This window comes from Falco biarmicus, chromosome 3 (genome assembly GCF_023638135.1).
Source record: "Falco biarmicus isolate bFalBia1 chromosome 3, bFalBia1.pri, whole genome shotgun sequence".
NCBI lineage: Eukaryota > Metazoa > Chordata > Aves > Falconiformes > Falconidae > Falco > Falco biarmicus.
In genome coordinates this window covers 100,526,140-100,549,092 of record NC_079290.1, presented here as the reverse complement: position 1 = coordinate 100,549,092, position 22,953 = coordinate 100,526,140, and the positions used below count along the sequence as shown (strand labels likewise).

At 43.0% G+C, this 22,953-nt stretch overlaps 1 long non-coding RNA gene across 4 annotated transcripts in view; it reads right to left on the bottom strand.

Annotated features, from left to right (window-relative positions):
- LOC130146659 (uncharacterized) overlaps positions 1-22,953 on the bottom strand; it is a 268,364-nt gene that overhangs the window by 171,635 nt on the left and 73,776 nt on the right. For all 4 annotated transcript variants that reach the window (XR_008820973.1, XR_008820974.1, XR_008820972.1 and 1 more), the window contains one exon: positions 15,143-15,222. This is a non-coding gene — a long non-coding RNA (uncharacterized LOC130146659). The remainder of the gene's footprint in view (positions 1-15,142; positions 15,223-22,953) is intronic.

Here is a 22,953-nt window from a genome sequence, read left to right as displayed (position 1 = left end):
GTAGTATTACTACAATGGCTTTGAGTTTCGACGGGCTGGACTAAGGCAGTCTGTTAAGGATTTGAGCATTTGAATAAGGAAAGGCTGGTGGCTTTTGCTTTTTCACCACTATAAGGCTTAGCAACTAGTTCTAAGTCAAAAATGCGTTTGACACTCAGAGTGTGTTACTTTAACTTCTTTTTCTACTGTCACTGTCTCTCTTTCCCAAATAGCATCTTCCAAAACATCTTCCAGGTTTCTAAATCTCCATCAGTTAATAAAAGTGAACCCAAAGTTCCAGGATACAACAGAAAAATTGAAGCATGCATCCAGTATTTCCTTGGTATTGTAATTAAACAAAGTCTGGAGAACAAATCAGTGGCTCCCGTTTTGACCAAGTGCCTTCAGAAAGGAAGGATGAGGACCACCAGCAAGCCCACCCACCGCTAAACCTTCTCCATTCTTCCCTTCGGCACAGCAGAGTCTCCTCTGCCTGAACATAAGTGACAGTAACCTCTGTCATAGTCCGTGAAGCAAAAACAACAAGAAAAAAAAGCACCAGGTTTTGGCAGCTGTGGCAGACAGTATCTACTTGTAGCACAGCTACATTTTTAACAATGTTTTTGAAGCCCGAGCAGAGCAATGGTTGCTGGCTATCACAGCGATGCTACACTGCTATCACAGCAATGCTACCTGCAGCTACTAAAATGCTGAGAAGGTACAAGTCAAACAAATTCACCCTTATCACTTGGTCCCTGCTCTAATAGATACATCACAGGACAAAAGAAGCATCAACAGACAGCACTGCCACATGCTTAGGATTTTATCAGAAGTCTCCTGGTATGTGTTGGGGGTTCCTTATGTAGTTACCTAGCTCGGCAATCACATGAAGTAATTACAGAAGAAACTCAGCTTTCCCGAGCTCTTATTTGTGGAGAAGAGTTTTTTTACAATCAAGATCTCCAGTACCACATCACCAGTTGATCAAAATTTTTCTGGAGGCATTTAAAAAGTGATGCTCCTAACACACACACACATACACAAAATGGACCAAACTCTTCTCAGAGACATGATCCTGAAACCAATGCTGCAGCCCACTCCTCTGACAAAAATCAACACCCTGCTAAGAACACGTAGCCTCAGATCCTGCTCACAGCAGGAGAATAAGCTGTTGGTGAAGAGCTGATTATCCCTGGATGCAGGAGAAAATACAATGAAGTGGAAGAGAGCTTGTAGAGTTTGTCACTACGCATCTGCATGCCACCACATCCCTACATCAAGATATATTAAAACAAGATGGGAAAAGCATTACAATGCCCACTTAATGACACTCTCTAACCCTGTATATTGTTACTGCCATCTGTTTCTGGGCTTCAGAGGGTCTTTTTATTTTTGCCAGTTTTCAGTTTCAGTCAGTGTGCCAACTTTCACAGACCAGTCAATTAAAATGGTATTTTAAGTAAGATTTCACAAGAAAATTTTGTATGGTACTCCCCCAAAATCAAGTCACATTATATGTACTGCAGTCTCCTCCTCCTAGCGATACTATAATTTTGACCAAAAAAAAAGGCTTTCCAATTTTTCTGGCCAGATTTCCACATTTACATAACTAAACTCACGATTCTGTTACCCAGAGACATAGTTTCTAAGTCCTCTTTCTGTTATTCAGATGCACACAGTTTCTATTTCTAAATCTATTGTTTTATTCATTGGCATATGTGTTTACATGAGGACTAAACCCAAGAAGCACTGAGCAGCGGTTCCTGGGTGGGTGGGAGGACAGCAGATGACCTTTCCTTCTTGCTTCCCTTGCCCGACTCACTGTTTATTTCACAATTTAGCCAGTACAGAGGCAAGCAGTGTTTGAAATTCATTGCAGATAATCTTCCCAAATCCTTCAGCTCTAGATCATTTGAACCTGCTGATTTATACAGCAGCTCTGGTTTTCCAAAGGGCACTCCAAGTCCTTTCTGTGAGCAGTCAGGTTTGCAAGCCCACCAGTCCTGCCCTCCCCTGGCCCTTGCACTCTCTCCTCAGGAGCATTCTCAGCTCACTCTTTACTGGTGCATGACTCCTGAAGCCATCAAACAGTACAGAATATATGAACTAGCACATACACGCACACACGAGGTCCCTTTCTTATTTGGAATGGGTTAATTAGATATAAAGCATTGGCTAGTTCAAGCATGCCATCTTTCCTCGTTCACAAGCAGTCAGCTTTTGAATAGTTTGAGAAGTACCACTCCAGTCCTCCTGTGTGCACTTCAGAAAAAGGCTACAGAAAAGATATTACATTTTGATGACCGGTTTACATATCTGCAGCACGAGCAGCTTATTGTACAATAAGGCTCCTCCATGAATATCAACAGTGTTGGGCTTTCTGTGAAGTGACCCACCACCACCAGTCACACGCATCAGAGACCACGTGGCTCTGCGCAGCACGCCCTGCCACGGGCCAACAGACAGCTCAAAAGGGAAGTTTTCAATTATCATACTCCAACTACATCATTCCTACTGGAAGGATATTGCAATCTGCGGATTAACCATGAATTAAATTTATATTAAAAATAATAGCCTGCATTTTACACCCTAAATTAAAACAGATGAAATCAAAGCCTTTGAAAGTAATTTTGGCTAGTGTTTCATTTGTATCAACAGCTAAAGCAGACACCTTCTCAGGCATTTGTGCCAAATTTGACTAATTCTTCTGCTCTGTGTTTTAATTACTGTATAAGCTTTCCTGTTGCAGTGAAGAATATCCATTACACAGTCGAACAGCCAACGCTACGAAGAAGCTTGCGCTCTTTTTTAAAGCCTAGTGGTGTTTCAAATTGTTATGTGATAATGGCAAAGCTCCGCAGCTCGCAGATGCTCCTGCTATGTGCCGCTCTAGATGGTACGTACACGTATGCACCCCCCATGACCCGCACCTGACCTTGGCTGTAGCAAAGCACAGCGCACCCAGAGCGACCTTACAGATGTACGAGAAGCTACACAGCATCGTGTTCAAGCCAACATTATGCTTAAACACCACTGCGCTTCTCCAGCTCTGGCACCTTTATTGATGCCAACTTCAATAAACATTTTCTTCTCAAAAAGACTGATTTGTTTGGGGTTAGATTCCTCGCATCTCCCTCCCTCCTGTGCAAATGCAGAAAAAGCAACCCTGCCAAGAACCCAGTTCACACAGCACAGCCCTGTACCAGCATCCCCAGAGAATCTCAGCCTCCTAATTTATGGGTTGAATTTCAGAGACTTGATAACAGTTATTCTTTAAGTTCAAGAATCCATGTCAAACAACAAAGTTTGGAGATCACCCCTTGTAGCGCAAGTTTTAAGTTTCCAGTCCACTTGTAAAGTTAAACAGTGGATATTTCAAGTGAAGAAAAAAAAAAAAAAATGTAAACTGCAGCAATCCAGTCCTTGCTTTGCTTGGCTTAACTGCTAAGTTACCTCCCCAGGCAGCCAGATGCAAACCGTTAGTGGAACTGGAGTTTTAGATAATTGCATTTGGTGAGATCTTCCTGCAAAACCAGCCTCATTCTCTTCCTCGGCTTTGTAGACCAAACCACATGACGAAGTCATTTAACATATGTATCACATACTGTAGGTATGTGCGTACACACACATTGCCTATGGTTAACACTGAAGGATCAGTGAGAAATTTCTCCTTGAATTAAGCCAACAGTGTCTAGACCAACTGCTTCAGTCAGTCTAAATTTCAAGGAAAAGGGAACAGCTGCAAGCAGAAGGCAATCACAGCTGTCTAAAGCAAATTCTGTGGGAGGACTTGCAGATAAAATAAAATGAAGTGTATTTAAAATAGTAATTTTTGAGTATTGAAAGTTTGAGATATTTAAAATAAGAACAGAATGTATACCTCTTGCATACCAATAGGTCGAGTCTCCTCTCAGTTGTACAAGCAAAATTTGAACTCATTGCAGAGGAGTCAGCAGAACTGTTTGTTGCACCTCTGTGGATTTGAAAAAGCAGAACTTGGCCAAAAACTCTTTTCTAAGAGGAAAGCATGCCTTTGCATGTTAAGTGGTAAGAATAAGAACCTACAGATTTAAAATCTTCATATCCATTCTACCAGCATTTACACAGGAAACACTTTCTTCACTTCATTAAAACTCAAAAGAACTGTATGTGATAATGTAAATTACTTTAATATTTCCTTAATGCAACGAATACCCAAAGGACCTAATCCAGCCTAGGTTTTGTCCTATGAAATTGTTCAAATTCAGGTTGGACGGGGCTTTGAGCAATCTGACCTAGTGCAAGATAGCCCTGCCCATGGCAAGGAGGTTGGACTAGACGATCTTTGAAGGTCTCTTCCAACCCAAACCGTTCTCTAATTCTATGAACAAACAGAAGAATGCACCTGTGTACTCTGAGTACATATCAACGGTGTTCCTTATGAACAGTCTTTACCAAAATCAAGAAGAAACAAGAACATTTATGCCATTTTGGGGGGATTTTTCAGTAAGAACTGACAAAACAGGGAACACAAAGGGTTAACCAGAACATGAAAGCTATTCAAGGCGAGTCTGAAATTATCAGACATTCCCTTAGTAAGCAAGTCACACACGTTCTGCCCACACTAAGCTTCACCATGACTGCTCGCAGCTTTGCAGGAGTGATTCAGACCCACCTCATTCTAGGTCCCAGCTCAGAGCGCACCATCAGGTGGGGGTCCCAGCCCCCCCCAGGAGACCAGTGCTGTGGGAAGGACCTGCACCCACAAACCTGGGAACTGGTTTCAGATACAGGACCCAGAGCTCGGTCTTTTTTCTTTATGGTGGCAAATATTACAGCTTTTATCTGTACTGAAATTCAGTGTTTGCCAATACAAAGCAATCAAGCTAGGCAGCAGTCCCCTCCAAACAAATGAAAGCACGTCCTCTATATTTTATACTTCTTTTCCAAAGCCTTGGTCAAATCCTCAATTGCCAAAGCATCAAAACCCCTCACATTTGCTTATTTTCAGACTCTTCCTCAAGAAGTGCAGCATATGACTCAAAAATTCTCCACTTGGCCTGCAATTTGGGGATTTCTAACAGATCTTGGTCTAGTAAGGACTCAACTTTTCTTGATAACAAAGGCTCTATTTTGAAAAACAGAAGGCTCAAAACTTGCAACGCAGTCCCCACAGAAAATAATAAAAGAGTTTTAAACCAGTGGGCATTTGAGAAGCTCTGAGAAGTCAGCACTCCCCATCTCCGATGCACATTCCTATTTTTATTGTGTTCATTCCCTAGAAGAAACATCTACCACACCACATCCCTTTTTCCACCAGCTTATCAGTGTGTGCCCTTGACCACAGTACAAAACCCCAGCATTTACCAACACTCTGCAGGTGAAAGACCATTCTTCTGTATAAATTCTACATCTTAGGAACTCAGCATTTCTTTCACACTGAAAATCTATTCAACCCTTCCCATATCTGTGGGCTAAGTGGTTTGCTCCAGCCAGGGGGCTAACAAGTGCTGATATTTCAAGAAAACTAATCTCATAATGATTGGGATCAGACGAAGGGTATGGCCATGAAAAAGACAGCTTGAAACAAGCCTAATCTCCAGCATATCTGAACCTACAGATGGCAGAGATGCAGCTCTGCCACCAACAGAGCTCCGGCTGCCTGCAACCTCCCTACCCAAGGGGCGTCCAGCCACAGCGACTGCATTGCACAGGGAAATCCCTCACGCCAAGACTTCTGTCCTGGGAAAGTACAGCGAGGCTGGGCACCTGCAGGAACCAAGCAGACACCACCTCCATCGGACAACGGCAATGCGAACCTGCTGACAAGACAATATTCCTGCTCAGTCCTGCTTTGATCGTGGCAAAACTCCCAATTCTTGGTTTCCAGAGTGCTGATTTCCCCGGGTCTGCCATCTCACTGGTGCCTCCTTGCTCCAAGATTTCCTGACTGGGCAGCCCCATGCTGCCTTTCCCAGTTTATGGTCACATAAACTGTTATTTTTTACAGAAACACAGAGCATTTTCTAATTCACTCCCTCTATCAGCTAGATACAATGTTTAGCAGCATCAGGGCACACAGCAGAGGCTCAGCTATCCCAGTCAGCCCACTCAGCACAGTGGCACATAGGGGTACATCCCCCTCCCCCTCATCCAACAGAGCCCCAGCTATCAGCCCTGCAGCAAGAAGCCACCATCCTCTTCACTTCCTTGCAAAATACAAGTTATTCCACCTCAGCTTAACCTTTCCCTGCAAAAGCACCTATTGTGACCCGCCCCCCCCAAAAAAAAACAACCAAAAAAAACCCACTTTGAGTTGTAAGCATCCTAAAACAAGTTAAAACTCTCAAGTTGACTTATCAGCTGACATATAAACTAAACCAATGAGTCACCACATGTCCCCAATGTCCAAAAGCAACGGTTTGCAATCCACAACATGGCCCTCCTACACGGATCCCTGAAAGAAGAACAGAGACCGCCCCGGCTGTACACAGAGCAGCACCATGACCAGAATTAATCATTTCCGAGAGGGTCGGGAAAAGACCTGTCACGCAGCTGACCCGGGAACGTTCAGCCTGGGAGAGGGCCGTCCTCCCTGGGATGGAGCACATCTGCCAAGCAGGATGTTTTCCAAGCTAAGAGCTGATGTGTTTTTCTGGCATAGAAAACAGGAGCCAGGAGGATTATAGTTACTTTCGAGAGCCCTGGGAAGGTGGGGGAGGGGAGGTCAGGCACCCAGGGCGCATTCGCACAATTATCCAGGCACCAAGACAGTGCTGGTCTGATCCCTCCTTCAGCAGAACAGCAGCAGCATTCAGCAAGCCGTGAATTTACTGCGTGGGAGTCGCTTCAGCACTCTCAGGGAGCTTTTTCTGCCTATGCTGGGTTACATGTCTAGCGTGTCTTGTATTAACTTAGAAAGCACGCATTTCGGAGGGGGCACATGGGGGCTGAGGAAGTGACAAAGCGAGAGGGATTAGCAGATCGGCATTTCAGGAGTTAAACTGATTTTTTCCAAAGTGCTCATCACCATAGATCCTTTCATAATGAAATAACTGGGAAGAGGGAAGTGAGTTAAGATTACCACTGCCCATTAAACTTGATTCAACTGGCTAAAGGATGACCGGTCAGTTTTTAAGTACCCCGAGACAGAAAGACTTTTGTTACTGGAGTTTTGAACACCAGAGCCCATTCTGGATGTCAGAATGCTTACACCTATAGTTAAAGTTAAGATTACGAAGAACAGGTTAATGCAGAAACCACTGAATATAAAATCAACATGATAAAATTAGTTCCATGCTCCTGTTCAGAAATCCTGCCTAAATATCCTACAGCTGACAAAAGGAACCAACACCTAGCTGTAACCCTGCAAAAACACACCCATCCAAGTGGAGAGTTTAGGCAGTAGTTTGGGCCAAAAGTATCAAAACAACACATTTCTAGATACTCCACTAACTGAGTGTTCATTTAAATATCTGTGATGGAAACAGATGCTTATCTTTCCACATTTTGGCATTCAAAAACATAACTGAAAGGCCAAAGGCAGCACAGCAGGGAGCAAACCTAAAGCAGTAGCTTCAACAACAGACTGAAATGACCAGGAAAGCATCACAGAAACAGAAGTTTGTCATTTTCAAGAAAGTTTCGATTACTTTGTTTCACCTAAAACTTCTTGCACATTGACTGTCACCTGCCCACAACATTTGCAGAGGTACTGACAACCTGCTGCCAACACCAAAGTGTGCATTGCTCGTTCCAAACAGGATGAGCAAGGCTAGAGTTAAGGATAAGGCTGTATTTTAATTTCTGAATCCAAAGTCTACTGTACCTGTTCCAAACAATTCCGTTTCAGTAATTAGCTATGTATCAGGTGCCTGAAAGAATTCAGAATCCAAGGTTTTCCCTGGAAAACAAACCCTCAAACTTCTTTCCCCATTGACAGATGCCTTTGAGATGGCTATGAAGCTTGTGATTCACTCAGGGACAGGTCAGAAGGATTCCACACGTGTCAAGATTCCCCATGGAGAGAACAGCAAGTTGGACTGAAATCTGGAGGCTGATTTAAAGAAAACAGTCCCCCTCCTCCTGTTCTGAAGACAAACTGACAACACAAAACAATTTTCTTTCAAGTTCTGGCATTAGACTCTGCTTTTTATGACAGCTCAATGCAACTTTAAGATAGCTGTTTCAGTCTACCATGCAGCAGATTCACTTCTAAAAATTAATCGGAATGTAAATGGTTGTAATGGGACTTCTGTGCTTATTGACCAACTCTTAAATCCCGAGATCCATAAATCTTAAGACTAACATATATATAATACTATTTGCCAACAAGAAATGGTTCTTCAGCAATTCGAAAAGCTGGGTTTATGCCACAGGCACCTTAGTTTCACGCAGCAGCTGGCAGTGCTGCTGGAGCAGTGGCTGAAGAGCACCCAGGAGCTCCTGCCAGGGATGGTCTTGCAGGTGACCAAAGTTCATGAAAGGTAGTGAAGAAAGTTTCTACAGTCCTCTACAAGGTGAGAGAGTTGTGATGTTACACAGGAGGCTCACAGTCAGGGATTTCACTTAAAACATATGTTAAAGGGCCGGAGAGCACAACGGGAGCCTCTGCCAGATCTGCTGGCAGTTCTGCTCTCGCCTTCTCTGCTGCTGCCCTGCAGCTTCCAGACACTTGTCCGTCACTGGGATGACACATCCGTTTAACAATAGACACACAGACGATTCATGAGTGTAGACGAATTAATATTTGCCTGTGGAACAGAAAAGACCAAGAGAAACCCATTCTAGAAATGAAGAGTTTCTTATGATGTTTTGCAGAAACACTCGTGCTGATCACCCTTGCCAAACCCTCAGTCTAAGGCAGCGCGTGCCTGCACGCAAGCCAGCAGGCCAGCACATGGCTGTCTTGAAACACATGAGTCAAGAAGTAAAACCCCCAAACCTGCTGTTTAGCAACATCACCACCAGCACCAGCAGTCCCTATGTAAGTTAATAAATAGACATTATAACAAGACTAATTTAAACAAAAACACTTAATTTATTTCTACCTTTTCCATCCCAGATATAAATCCCATCCCCTCAGACAACTGGGTTCTAAACTACCATAGCCTACAGCTTGAGTAGAGCTGGTCAGAATATTTATTTAAAATTTGTGTTTTGTTTAACACTTTTCTTGGGAGAAGAGTTTCCAAAAACTTCAACATTTCCAATTTTGAAGCGTGGGACAGGAGCACCCAGAGGGCTCCCTCACATGCCCCAGTGCGGCTCTGGCCAGCTGCGCTGTCCCTGCACCACAAGCTCTGGCTCACCAGGGTGATGGCAAACGGGGAAAAACAGACCTGCCCTTTCACCAAGGACTGCCGTTTCCTTCAGCTCATCACTGATCAGGCCCAAATAACTGCATGTGGTAATTATGAAGGAGTGTAATGCATGTGTATGGTGGACAGCAAGTTTAAGTTTGAGCCCTAAAGTTGATAGCCCCCCCGAGGGCCCTTGCTCACAGATTCTGATAAGGATCAAGAAGCACTTCTGATGATTTTCACCACCACTTCTCTAAAAGCTGCACCACTTGAGCTATTTAGTCTCAGAGTTTTAAAGTAATAGCTGAAGTGTATTTTTCTACTATTTTCTTCTCATTATAAATGAGATGCCCAAGTCGTGTTCACTTAATGCATCAGAGAAAAGAGCAGCAAAGAAGAAAAGGGACGAAAGGTCACTGTCAGGCCAAGACCGAGGCTGGAAAATTTCAACTTGAGACATGAGCATTTCATGAACTTATAAGCAACTGAAATAATAAAGGAATTATAATTGAAACACTGCAAGAATTTTTAACTATAGCTCTTGCTGTGCTAACCAAATATTATTTAACATCTTTCAACAGCATTCAGAAACTCTTAGCTGAGACACGAACGGGCTGTGCTTTCAAGATCACTCCCAACCTCCTTGAAAAGGCAGAAGAAAGGGATAGATGCTGTTGGTCACAGCACAGCTGACGGAGATCAGCACAGCTCCCTTGCTTTCTGCGGCATCAGTGAGTCACAGGACAAGGGAGCAAAACCAAAATCCTCCAACTTGAAACAGCTCGTCTAGTTTACTTCTGTGCTGCTTCACCCCCCGGCACAGCAGTGCCGTGTCAGCCAGCCTCTCACCAGGGCAGCTAATCAAAACATGGGCTGGTCTGATGCCTCCTGCAAGGGTATACACAGAAGGACAGAGAAACATCTCTACAATTTAAGAGATTTTGCTGTTCAGATCACAAGTTCAACATTTTTGTTCCCACCCGCACATTCCCCTCATCTCCTCACAGGAAGCCCATGAATAGAATGAAGCTTAATCAAAGTTTTCCCTGCCTCTCTCCAGAGCAGATTTATAATTGTGAACAGACTAAATGCACCTTTTTTTGATTCTTCACTGCTCCAGAGGAACACTGGATCTAGAAAGGCATCCTATAATTGCTGAATTATTGTTGAAATAACCCTAGAATGATTATTTTTCCAAACAGCGCTCTGTTAAAAAATTTCAGACATCCTATGAAAATTCTTCATGCCAACCCAGGCATTTAAATGTCTGTGTCTCCTGCAAAAAAACACCCAATGTTTCAAGTTCAATCCACTTGACTCCACTTAGCAAGTATTTGCAAAAGACAGGAATGCCTAAATACACCGAGCTTCTAATACGATGCTCCAGAGGCACTGCCACCAGCATCTTTGTGTAAGTTCTTTCCACACACTGTGATACTGTGTTACAGTCAGAAACTAGGTCATAAACTTCTCTATTGGAAAGCGTTTATAGCTTTTTGGACTGGATTATTCTGTTCAAGAGGTTATAATAATAAAGGAAGCTTGCAAGCCTACTTTTTCCACTCTTGGTATGTCATTGCCAGCTTGAGAAATTGGCTCATTACTTATCCTTGCTTGGCTCTTCCACTCTCGATTTCTTGTTTGCTTTGACCTCTTTCTGGACAAATATAAAACTTACTGTTTCACCTAATTAACATGGGGAGAATATAGAAAAACTCTCAATTATTCCAGTTCCAGAATCAGTTTTACAAAAACATTGTCAGAGTTTCAAGAAGCATTCAACATTAAGAGTCCTGCCAAAGTTTACAATCTAGTTATATCCTGCTACAGAAAAACCACGCCGCTGTTTTTTCAATTTTATACAAGTCTCTGGCAAGAAACAGTCCTCCTCCATATATTCACATGCATCCAGATGATCTATGGATAAACCTTATTTCTCTTTAGTCTAATCAAATTGGCCAAGTCACTTTCTCCCCTTCCAAACACTCACAACACTGTTTCTCAACCCCTCCTTCCCACACTGTCAAGCAAAGCAGTGGGTTTGCTCTTCTCCCCACCACCATCCCTTCTTGAAGGCTTAAAACGGCAAGCAAACAGTTCAGCCACAGTCCTAGCCTCACAAGCTTTTTCACTTGAGGTTCTTCCTCCTGGTTCCTCACTAAATAGCTGGTCATTTTGCACCCCAGACAAGTTCGGTGTCCATCAGCCTCCCAGAAGGGATTCAGGGGAAAACATTTGCACATTTTCTGGGGACTTGAGGAACAAGGTGCCCAAGAGTTTCCTCTAAGTGAGAAAGCCGGCTTGGCTATCTTGCATGTTTTTCCATGAGCTATTAGAACAAATGCAGTGGAGTCATCTTCAGCTGAGAAAGCCTTAAGCACCACACTACATCCAACTGGCCTTGTATCTCATAAGGATACAGCTGAAGGTCTTGCGCATCAAGGCAATGCTTTGTAACAGCTGCCTTATCACTTGCTGTGAACATCGGCACAGAAGGGAAAATGAGGGCAGACAGGATGGAAATAGGTGTACAACATGAAGTTGGTTCTGTAATCAGGAACAGACATTAAGTGAAAGATCTCCATTGTGTTTTGAAGAAAAACAAATACAGAGAGCAAAAAGAAACCCAGCTTTTACCCAGCTGCATTAATTCTGTCTCCCAAATATTCTTTGACAACAAGGAAAAATCAGTATAATTAAATCAATCTCTTTCAGTAGAATTAAATTACTCTTTCAACTGGCTAAGATTTTGGCCAAGAGTTGGGTTTGGTTCTGGTTGCTTTTAGAGAAATTTAAAAGCCTTTACTCCTAGAAGTGTAGTACTCTGTATCCTGCACTTAGCACACCCACAATATCAAATTTTACCTTTCCAGAGAGGCTCACCTTCAGAAAAGCCATAGCTCTTCCCAGTTCGGCAATCCCACCACAACGGTTAATATCATACATATTGCACAGTGTAGTTCTGTGACTCCCTCTAAGCAAGGTAGGCAGCTTCACGCAGTGACCACACTTCCTTCCACAGCCTTGACGCGTTAGCTGGAATATGTGCAGTCAGGTCCTCAGTGCAATTATTTTTGCTTTGAAAAGTGTTGTTGGGTAATTCCCTTTTCTTTCTTTTTAACCTATCTAAAGTTTCTGTGAACCTGAAAGCAATGTTTTGAGTGTAGAAAAGAAATACAAGGGGGCAAAAAAAAAAAAAGATCAATTCTGATTAATGGTCCTGTATTTTAATGTGGTGCTGGGAGGCTCAATCTACTGAGCATTTGTCACCAGGATATTTTAAAGATATATTAAACTTATGATGGTTTCCTCCACACAATCTTGAATACTGCCGGGGGGGGGGGGGGGGGGGGGGGGGGCGGGGGGTGGAAATGGCCAGGACAACTGCCTCACAGCTCAGGAGACAGAACATCTTCTCTGTTGCTTTCTGGAACTCCAGGAGGTACAGAACATAATGGCCACACAAACCCAAATTATATTAAAAAACATGGGAAATGAGCTCAAAGAGAAAAGCAAGACAAGTCTGAGCAGCTACCTCAGACCTACACATCAGGAAGGCAGCAGCAATGGGAAATCCACAGAAGCCCTGTGGTTTCATCTCACATCAGGAAGATTTTAGTCTAGCTACTTACCAAGATGCCTTCTTTAGAGCTTAGCACCCACCACCCTTTCCCACCGCCACACCGGAGCAGCAAGGGCACAGTTCAGCTCCTGACCCTCCCCTAGCACATCTTCCCAGCCCCCAGGTATAACTGAGTCATCAGGTAGGATGTTCAAAGCTAACTTCAGGGGGTGCTCCCTCCCTCCCACACACACACACCCAGTATTCAGCCAGGGAATTCTGAACAGTGTGAAGCTGCGGAGCCTAAATATTCACCTGGGTTCAAAACATAACTTGACACATTCACAGAAGGGGAAAGGATAGCCAAGACTGCTCAAACAGAGAAGCAAGCACTGACTCAGAGGTCCTTCATCTGCGGATCAGGAGAGGCTGATCTGGGAAAAGCCACGTGCGGCACTTGCTCCCCTCCCCTCTCTTGGCATCAGCTCCCAGTCCCTCCCTGGGACAGGAGGCTGCCATCCTTCCCTAAGGGTCTAGCCTTAACGTGGTCCCTTGACCTGGCTGATAGTGACATTCTGAAACGTTCACTGCGTTTATGCTCTCACAGCCTGCACATTGCAGAATAAACTCAACTCCAGGGCCATCCATTTGTATATTTTGTGCCCTTCCCTTAAGACACCTCTTTAACAGCGTGCCTGTGTTAGATACACGGCTGGTCCCAACCCGAACACAACACGGTCTTCATCATATTTATCTTTGTGATACTCTTACAAAGGAAGAGAGCACCTGGAAGCCCAGAGGTACAAAGCCCATGCATGGGCTGAGACATCACTTACATATGAGACCAAGCCTTTTACTGTAGCCACAGCCCACATTTGGTAGCAACCCCTTCACTGCTGGGCACCAGCTGCCCAGCAGCTCTCTGTGACCAGCACAGCAAGGTGGCCCCCACACCCACAGAAAGCTCAGCAGAGCCCTGGGCATATCAGAGTTGTACAAAAAAAAAGTACTCTGGGCCCACCATCTGCTCTACCAGAATCGCAAGCACATAGGTATGTATGGCACTTACCTCCCGCGGATATGGGGACTAAAGAATGTGCCTGTGGCGTACCAGGGAGCTTGTGACAGAGCAAGGATTGAGTCAAGATCAACCTTTGCTGGCCTTTGGGTAGGCTTTAATAAGCTTGGGTTGACCTCCAAGGGTATCAGCAACTTGACAGCTATATCCTGAGTTGGCACGGCCTCTAAGACGAGGTACTTAAACCACTCAAGAAATGCTGAAATTGTCTTTCTGTTCAGGCTTAGACTTATAACTGTTTGTGTGAAATCAAATCCAAAAGTTCAGGAAATGCTTTTACACAGTGGTAAGGGTAAAGGCTAGAATAGCAGCAGCTGGTTTGCTCCCACCATTCTAATCGATTACATAGGATATTTATATATTCCTAATAATCTCAGAGTTTATCAACATCAGATAACTCTTGTACACAGGAGGACTGAGGAAGAGTTTGCAGCTTTGTGCGAAGAAACACACATGTGCTGGCACATGATCTCTTTTTGTGGCATTTCCATCACATCCATCTATTTGACAGGAGTGGGTTTATTAAGAAAAATGAATCTTGTGAAGTCTCCATTTAACTAAGACACACAGAAATGCAGCAGAAACCTGCATCAGAGCAGTCATGGCCACTACAGAACCAAGTGCAAAATCTGAGTGAATGAAATTGGATCACAAGGAGCAGAAGAACAGAACTCACTGGAGAGCCAGCATCTCCTCTCTGGGATACAGATGGAATTAACTACGAATATACCAAAAAAGTGTTCTGTTTTCTTCTTCATGGAGATATTGTCACCAAATTATTAGCAGACTAACTGGTTAAAAGTTTGCTAAGGGGCAAACATCAAAAATTTGTTAGCAGGCCAAGTGTGATTTAGAGAAATAAAGCCTTCTGGAATAGATGCTCCAATCTGGTCTAACTTAAAGTAGCTGGAACTCACTCCTGCAGGAGCAGGTGGTTTGATGGAAGAATTAGAAATGACAGACCATATTTTGTAATAATCTTTCGATCATTAAAACCCAATTTTACATGCAACGTCATCTGTTGTCAGAGTTCCCAAAATCTAGGAGAAAAACCAAAAACCTGCTCACGATGATTTACAGAGAGACATATGTAGACATTCACGTAGACAAGAGATTTATGTTTTGCATTCAGTCAGGTTTGATCCTGTAATGCTAAAGACTGCTGCTACTGAAGCTTAACCTAAACAATGTGAGGAAAGTTAATGAACAGCCATAGCACATGGCATCCATCTGATTTCTTACCTGCAGTGTGCTCATCAATCATTGCTGCTGTCCCAGGATAAGGCTTCAGCAACCACATAACAAAAAGGTCTGGGGAACTCCTAAATGTTTAAAAAGAAATATAAGCACGTTACACAATACAGAAGTCACCGAATCCACAGCAAGTAGAGCAGTAATACTTCAGAGATCAGTCTTACGCCGCACTTGGAAGTGGTTTTTTGTTCACGTGGTTCTTTTTTTAATCTAATTTTTTATTTAGACTTTTTCCCCATGCATTCAAACGAAGCTATAGTACGTTCATCTGAGGCAGAACTAGAACAGCAAGAAATGCAATTACTAACAAGACTAATTATAGATGGCAAATCAACATGACATGTAAAAATAGAAGTATCAAAAGAGAAGCAGTCATCCCTAGTTGGTTTAATGATTTGGAAACTATGCTGTATCCGCACATTCACTTGTTGATACTAATTCACACTGCCCACAGAGAAGTTCTTCAATTTTCACAGAGCAAGAAATAGCGTTTCCAAATTATGGTTATATTTTGCAGAAAGAATGACTTATGCTGAATATGAAACATGTCTTTTCTTAACATTTTTCCTTCCTTTTCAGTCTCAGTTGGAAAGCTCTGTATTTCCTAAGCATCCAGGTACAAAGAATGCTTTAAAATTTTGGACACAGCATTCTTCAGAGCTGCATTTTGATTTTATAGCCACAAGCACAGTAAAAGACTCTGCAACTTACATTAGTTATACTGTATCTCTGCAAAGTCTTCCCTTTATAAATCAAATCCTGAATTAGAAAAAACATGTGCTCCTAATGTTGCACATGTCTGCTTGATTAACAAAGAGTGACTATGCAGTAAGCTAGCTAGCAAATTAACCTTTCAGGTTTTGTGTACTACAATTAACTCCCGTGTCTATGAGCATATCACCATGAAATTCATGGGCAAAACATGTTTTTGGGGATACAAGAAAAGTACTACTTCGTAACAGTGTGCCAACTGGTCTGCTTTTATGAAGGATGCTACATTTTATTGCAAATGACACCTATAGCACACATTTTCTCCCTTATACGCACCACAAAATTATCTTAATCAAATCAAAGTTGCAAGAAGCAATCTCTCAGTAGGTCCTACCCAATTTCTAGCAATTTATAACACATGGAAGAACATTCTGCTTTTGTGCTGCTTCAACACAGTTACTTCTCTCATGGACAGCACAGGTGCCTACTGAGGCCAGCAAAGCATCACTCTGGGTATGGCTACAACTCTACTTTGCTACATCTTGCTTATTATGAGATGAAGCTTATAAAACCCACATGTACATACCCATCTCGCCATCTACAGAATTTAAAACTGCTCGCCTAGTATTAGTATATACACACAAACACTTTCATAAAAACTAGAATTTAATTGATGTGAGGAAAAATAAATTTGCGATCATTTTTCTAATTTGTGCCCTTTCACACCACCAATTTTATGTAGCTGTCTTCAAAGTCCACAGAGCCTCACCACTTACGACACAGAAGCTCCAGCGCACTCTATGTTAAGAAATAACTTGGAAAATGTCATGAGCAGGTGACATGATTTCATTACTGACTCCTCTCATATTTTCCCTGCTTACAAATAAACAACTAAGTAAATTCATTAGCTCTCAGATCAAATAAACTTAAAAAAAAATAAATAACCCAGAAGTCAAGTGGTGCTCCCTTCACCCTCACATTACAGGAGCAGCGGCAGCCCACCTTGGCTAACACATACCTTCCTTCCCAGCCACACGACCCACTCAGCCTGCACCGAGGCAGCTCAGAATTAACGGGGAGGAAGGTCCCAGGGCCATGAGCTGCTGCCCAGGTGTGGCTTAGAGGACACGGCATGGCTGGCGATCTCTGGGTGACACGTGAAACAAAGAACCCCACTCACCCTTCCCAGTGGCGACCGACCTAGCAGCATTTTTCAGCGACAGAATATAGAACGTTTTAATTGCTAGTGTAAATTGACTTTACCCAAAATGCATCTTATAGACTTGGTGTGCATTCGGGCTACTAAGTGGCTTTTCCAAGGGGCAGGGAGGGAAAGTGGGATGGATCCGACATTGCTGTTCCCCGTCCATATTTAAATCCTGTTACTGTGAACCCATCAGTGCACCAACGCAGGACCTATCGCACAGACACAGGGCACACTTGACAGCTGTCCCACTAGCTGCAGCTTTGGGCTACAATTTTCACCTTACAACAATAAGTTTCTGGAAATCCAGTCAAATTAAAATGAAGCCAGGCCACTTGGAAACACCACGCCAACTGTTTCCATGAAACATGCTTTTATAATTCAAGCCTCTTCCAACAGAATCTCTGCAATTTCTGCAGGGTGACCTCTTTCAGAGAGATCATTGAAGAACGTAGGAAAAACAGGGAACAGCTCTAAAGCCCAGGCTGCTTACCTGGGCATACAGCCCCAAAACCCCAACCAACCAATGACAAAAGGAAGTTGATAAAAAGAGCATGCCTAATTTATTTGGCTGCAATTAGTACCTTTAGACTCACTTGCCACTTGTGACTAATTAAAGCCACATTAGGTATTAAAGAAGAGACCATTAGAAACAGCTGGCTCAGTGCTGGAGCAAGGGTATAGCAAAGAACAAAAGTTCACGTGAAATTCTATGCAGACTGCAGCTCCTCAGCCATCCCTATGGACTGCTGGTGGTCCCTACAGTTTCAAAGGGTGGTCTACAACATGATCATGAGGAGGGAAAATTGAAATCATGTTCTTGAGCAATGCAAGCAAGAAAAAAGGAGGAGAGAAATAAAAGAGTCAGTCAACATTCAAAGTTTAGTCTGATTCTTATCTGGTCCCAAGTGAAAACCATTGTTGAAACACAGCACAGTGCTGTCCACAGATTTTTTTCTTCTCTGAAAAAAAGTATTAGATGGTCTTTTGATGAAACAAAGATTGAAAAATGCTTTTACAAGATATATATAGATAGATATAGATATAGATATATATGCACATATATCCTAGATACATAAACATGTCTTAAAGGGCCGAAGTCTTTCAAGTAAAAATGAGGAACAGAAAAGCACCTGATAGAACCCAAAATGTTTCCCAGTTCTTCACGCTAAGTGTGAGCTCAGGCAGCACCTCAGATAATTACTGCGGAGACTTGTTCATGCACCAGCCTTCATGCCTTGGCTTCAACACCAGGAGCTCCTGGCAGGCAACCCAGATGGGCACTGGGGCATTTTCTAGCCAGTGGTTCAAGAAGGTCACCAGTCTACCAACCGACCACCTCCAAAGCCCAAATGAAGCAAAAGATACAAAGCTAATATTGAGCTTTAAAATTAGACAACTTTTGTCTGTTTGATTTCTTCAACCCAGCAGGGCAGTCGCATTACTCAATTTTAATTTCTTAGTTTCCTTCCCAAGGAAATGGATACAAGTATTGCTTTGACTACTCCAATAATAGTGCTTCCTGAGGCTGGCAGTCCAGAAATGCTGGGGAAAGAGCCAAGGTCACTGTTACCCAGCCCCTTCCATGCTCTCCTCACATGTCCATTAGGGACAGGAGAGCCCTCAAGGATCAGACTGTTGCCCCCAGTACTGGCTTGGCCCTTCACACCAGTTGCTGGTGTGGAAAGGGGCCATAGCCCAGCCCCCATCAGCCTACAGGGATCCTACCGAGGGAGGAAGCCCCCTGCCAGGAGCCCCTCTGCTCTCCCCCTGTCTCTTTGAGACAAGACAATGAGGTCTATGTACGCAGCCAAAGAGGTTCACCCTGGAAAACCTCCCTTTCTGCCAGGAATCATTCAAAGCAGTTTGTGGAAAATGTCCACACTCTCCTGGAGCAGCAAGATGCATCCCCTGGGCATTGCTGGCTGTCAGAGCTGGTCCCAGCAGAGCTCTCCACCTCACGCCCCTTCTTCCTTCACACCAAGCAAAGTTTTGGGGCAGAAGATTGCATGAAACACCTCAGAAAACATTGTTGCCTTCATAAATGCCATTGTTTTTTCAATTCTTTTTCAAGAAAAAGATAATTTGTAGGCCAGGGACCAAAGTACTCCCCTGAACCAGGTCATCTCATCCTTTGTTGCTGTCCCAAAAGCACAGCAACAGCAGGAAGGGGATGGGGGGTCAGGGTGGAATAATCATTTGTTAACAATTTTAATAGTAAAGCTTTATTGGTTTTCCCTATGGATTCTCATAGTTATTATAGTGAAATTAAGCGGGTATTTCCTTCAAGTGAACTCTTGCTAATCCTTTTATTTAAGTTCAGAACTACAGTATATGACCCTGCAAGAACATTCGTCTACAGTCACAGCTGGAGCTGCAGACTGGCTGACTTGAAGGAAATAATTTCTTCACAGGGCAGGAGCAACTGAAAGGCCAAAGGCTTATCTACAAGAAAATCTGAATTTCACCAGCTTGTACTGAGAAGACAGAACCAAAACATATAATCAGACACCTCATTAAAAAGCAGATGTGAAAAAATTCTGGCACATTAGAGAAACACAAGTTGGGAGAAAAAATATCTAAAGGTCTGTCATACTGAAAAAAAAAAAAAAAAAACCCAAAACAACAAAAAAGGAAAAAAAAATCTGAATTTTAAAACCACATGAAGTTCAACTAACTGCCATCAAGAGAGCAGTCTGATTTAATAGCACTCAACCAAAGCCACCCAGCCTTTCTGTTACCTCATACCTTCAACAGTCACTTGCTCACTTGCAAGATTTATCTAAAGCCAGTTATAACAGCACCACGTGAAAAGCCTGTTCTTGCTTCACAGCTTGGCTGTCAGCTTCACAGCCCATTTTCTCCCATATAAGTAAATAGCAATAAAACCACAAAGAATGCTGGAAAGTCAGATTGTCTGGGCATAATGCAAAGGTCTGCCACAAAAAAAAGAAATAATACAGAGCAGAACTGTGGCCATCAGGGCACTGAGCATAGAAGGATGTTGGAACAACTCATGGGTAGGCAGAACTTAAAGCGTGAGCGACAACCTGTATTTGGAAGCTAAAATGGATCTTCCATTTTTGATGGTTTTCAGGAAAACACTTCAAAAGCAATGTAATAGTTTAATTTTCCCAATCTTAAAAAAGAAAAATTCCTAAGGCAGCGTTCAGATTCAACACTTCTTCCAACAAGCCTTAGGTAAGTACTCATTATGTGCATCACACTTTCACAGACAGTGTTTAGAGACTTCTATTAACTTGGTCATGCATGCTTACATTTATTAACTTTTTAATGATATGAAGTTTGACCTATTAAACTGATCAGAAATATTTCTATACCCACAAACACTCACAACAATTTATTCTGAGCATATTGCACTGAAATGTTTACTTATGTTTTCTAAAAGCTGAGCATCCCTGACACTTTTGAGACCTCAATATCTTGAATTTTTCAAATCGTTGCTTTCATAATCAAGGAATAAAAGGACATAAAAGCTTCATTTAATGAAAATAATTTAGAAGCAGATTTTTTTGCAAGGAGAATGGAAAAGCCAATATACTTTTACTTCTTGCCCATGTTTTAATTTCTCAACTTGCTTACATTTTCAGAAGAGGTTTGCAGCACATTGTGTATGAGAATAATATTACAGCCACACTGGTCTCGCAAACCTCTATCTGAAACAGCATGAGGAGCTTTTAACTAGAATTACCAAGTAAGCAGCAACTAAATTTCAATTTCTCTCATTTAGAGCTAGGATTTTTATCCATCTGAAGTGAAAATGTATTTAATTAAATAATACCAATTTTATAGAGTGTTCTCCCTTTGCCATTTTACTATTCATTTATTTTACCCTACTAGTCCACTTAGCATAGCTGCCCTTAACACCCTGTTCCCAAAGAGACTCACTCAGCTTAGAAGATGATTCAGGTCAGACTTCACTGATTAAAGTTACTCTATCACATTGGCATAGGGCATCCACTAAGGAATCCACATGCAGGAAAGAGCAAGTACTCTTCAGCCTCTGGAGGTTTCCCTGCTGCGATTTTCTTGGATGAGGAGGAGAAGATTTCAGTTGGAAAGGCCAAAGGGAGCACAGAGCCCCTGCGCAGTGCTGGAGAGGGGGCTGGAGCTGCCAAAGCTACACAGATCCTTCACCCCACTACACCATTAGGTTACTCTCCACTACTACTTGCCAAACAGCTTTTTCCTTAAAAGATACCTATCTGTAAGAATTTGTATTAAACATTGCTATGCATATCGTGATCATCACCTGATTAAAAAAAAAAAAAAAAAAACGGTAACGGCGTTCTGATTTTTTTTCCTCATCTAGTTTTTCTTAATAGTCCTAATCCCCCAAAAGGAACAAATTCCCTGAGCAGGACCCACCAGGTTCTTCAGACTAGAGTCGTCTTTTAAGATGAGCTATGCCAACAGCGCTCTCGAGTTAGTAAGGACGTGAGCAACAAAACGGGGGCTGTGCACAGAAATTGCAAGGGTCCCCCGCAGTTACCTGGCCGAGCTGGTTGTGTCATGTCACCAAACAAAGCCAGAAAACTCAATCTAGGTTTCTTTCCAAAGCACCAAAATAAGGGCCTTCAAATTAAAAGCTAACTTAATTCACTTACACAAGCCATCATGAGCTATAACGGCACCACCTCCCCCTCCTTTTTAATTTTGTTCTTTTCATTATCATTATCCCAGGTGGCTTTCAGGAAGTCCCTACAAACTAGTCACTATTATGAAAATGGCCTATTTTAATCACAGTCCCTTGACAAGAACAGCTAATTATCTAACTTTTCTGTCTCAACTACCAGATGGCATTAGTTCTATACTTAACTTGCTTTTAGTTTTCAGTAAGTAGCGATATTTGCATATTAGAAGATGTCTGGGGTGACACAGAACAGAAATAATAGCAGTACCAACATGACAACCTCAGATACAGGCAGAACAGAAGCAGATGCATCTACTGCATTCCTCCACGGTAAATAATAAAGTCATTTAAGAGGACAGGCATCTTTCACGTTTTCTTTTCTTACCAGACCCCCAAAAGGTGTGCCAGCTTTCCCTTTTGCTGATGGGCCGCCACCTTCACATTGCCTTCTCCTCTGAAGTGGCAGACCCCCCAGTGCCGGGAAGCAGAGCTAGAACCCTTGCGGAGGGTTGTATTGGTGGTGGCAACATAGGGGTTTGTCGTTTGGTGTGGTTTGGGTTTGTTTGGGTTTTTTTCTTTAAAAAACACTGACATCCATTTCAAGGAAAGCAGAGGGAGCTCCCCTGCATTGCTCCAGCCAACCCCTTTCAGACTTTCACGTTCCTCCTTCTCCCAAGACCTCCGGGTTTGGATGCACCTACCCATCAGGACAGCAGGAAGCATGCCCATGCTGCATGCCTCGGTGCTGAGCACCCAGAAGGCATCTAAGCATGATGTCTCGTGGGACTGCACAAACAAACCGGGGGGGGGTGGTACTGCAAGCCTGTCATCATTGATGGTGCAATTAGAAATTACAGTTTGTGGGTGCTTCCAGGACACAGACTCACAAAACTGTTTGGGTTGGAAGGGACCTTCAAGACCACCTAGTTCCCACCCCCTGCCAAGGGCAGGGACACCTTCCACTGCACCAGGTTGCTCAGAGCCCCATCCAGCCTGGCCTTGGACACTGCCGGGGATGTACCACAGCAATCAGATTTCAGCTAGTTCCAGTACCATGGTTTTAGCTAGGGTTCGACTGTACCCATTCCCATATGGCATGGTGCACTGCAGACAAACCACTGAGGGAATCTGGCCTGAGTGCAGAGGCAGCATTTACCCCTGGTATACACCAGGAAAATACAGCTGCCTCTGACTAAAGACAACGGAGATCAACCAAAACCAAGTCAAGAC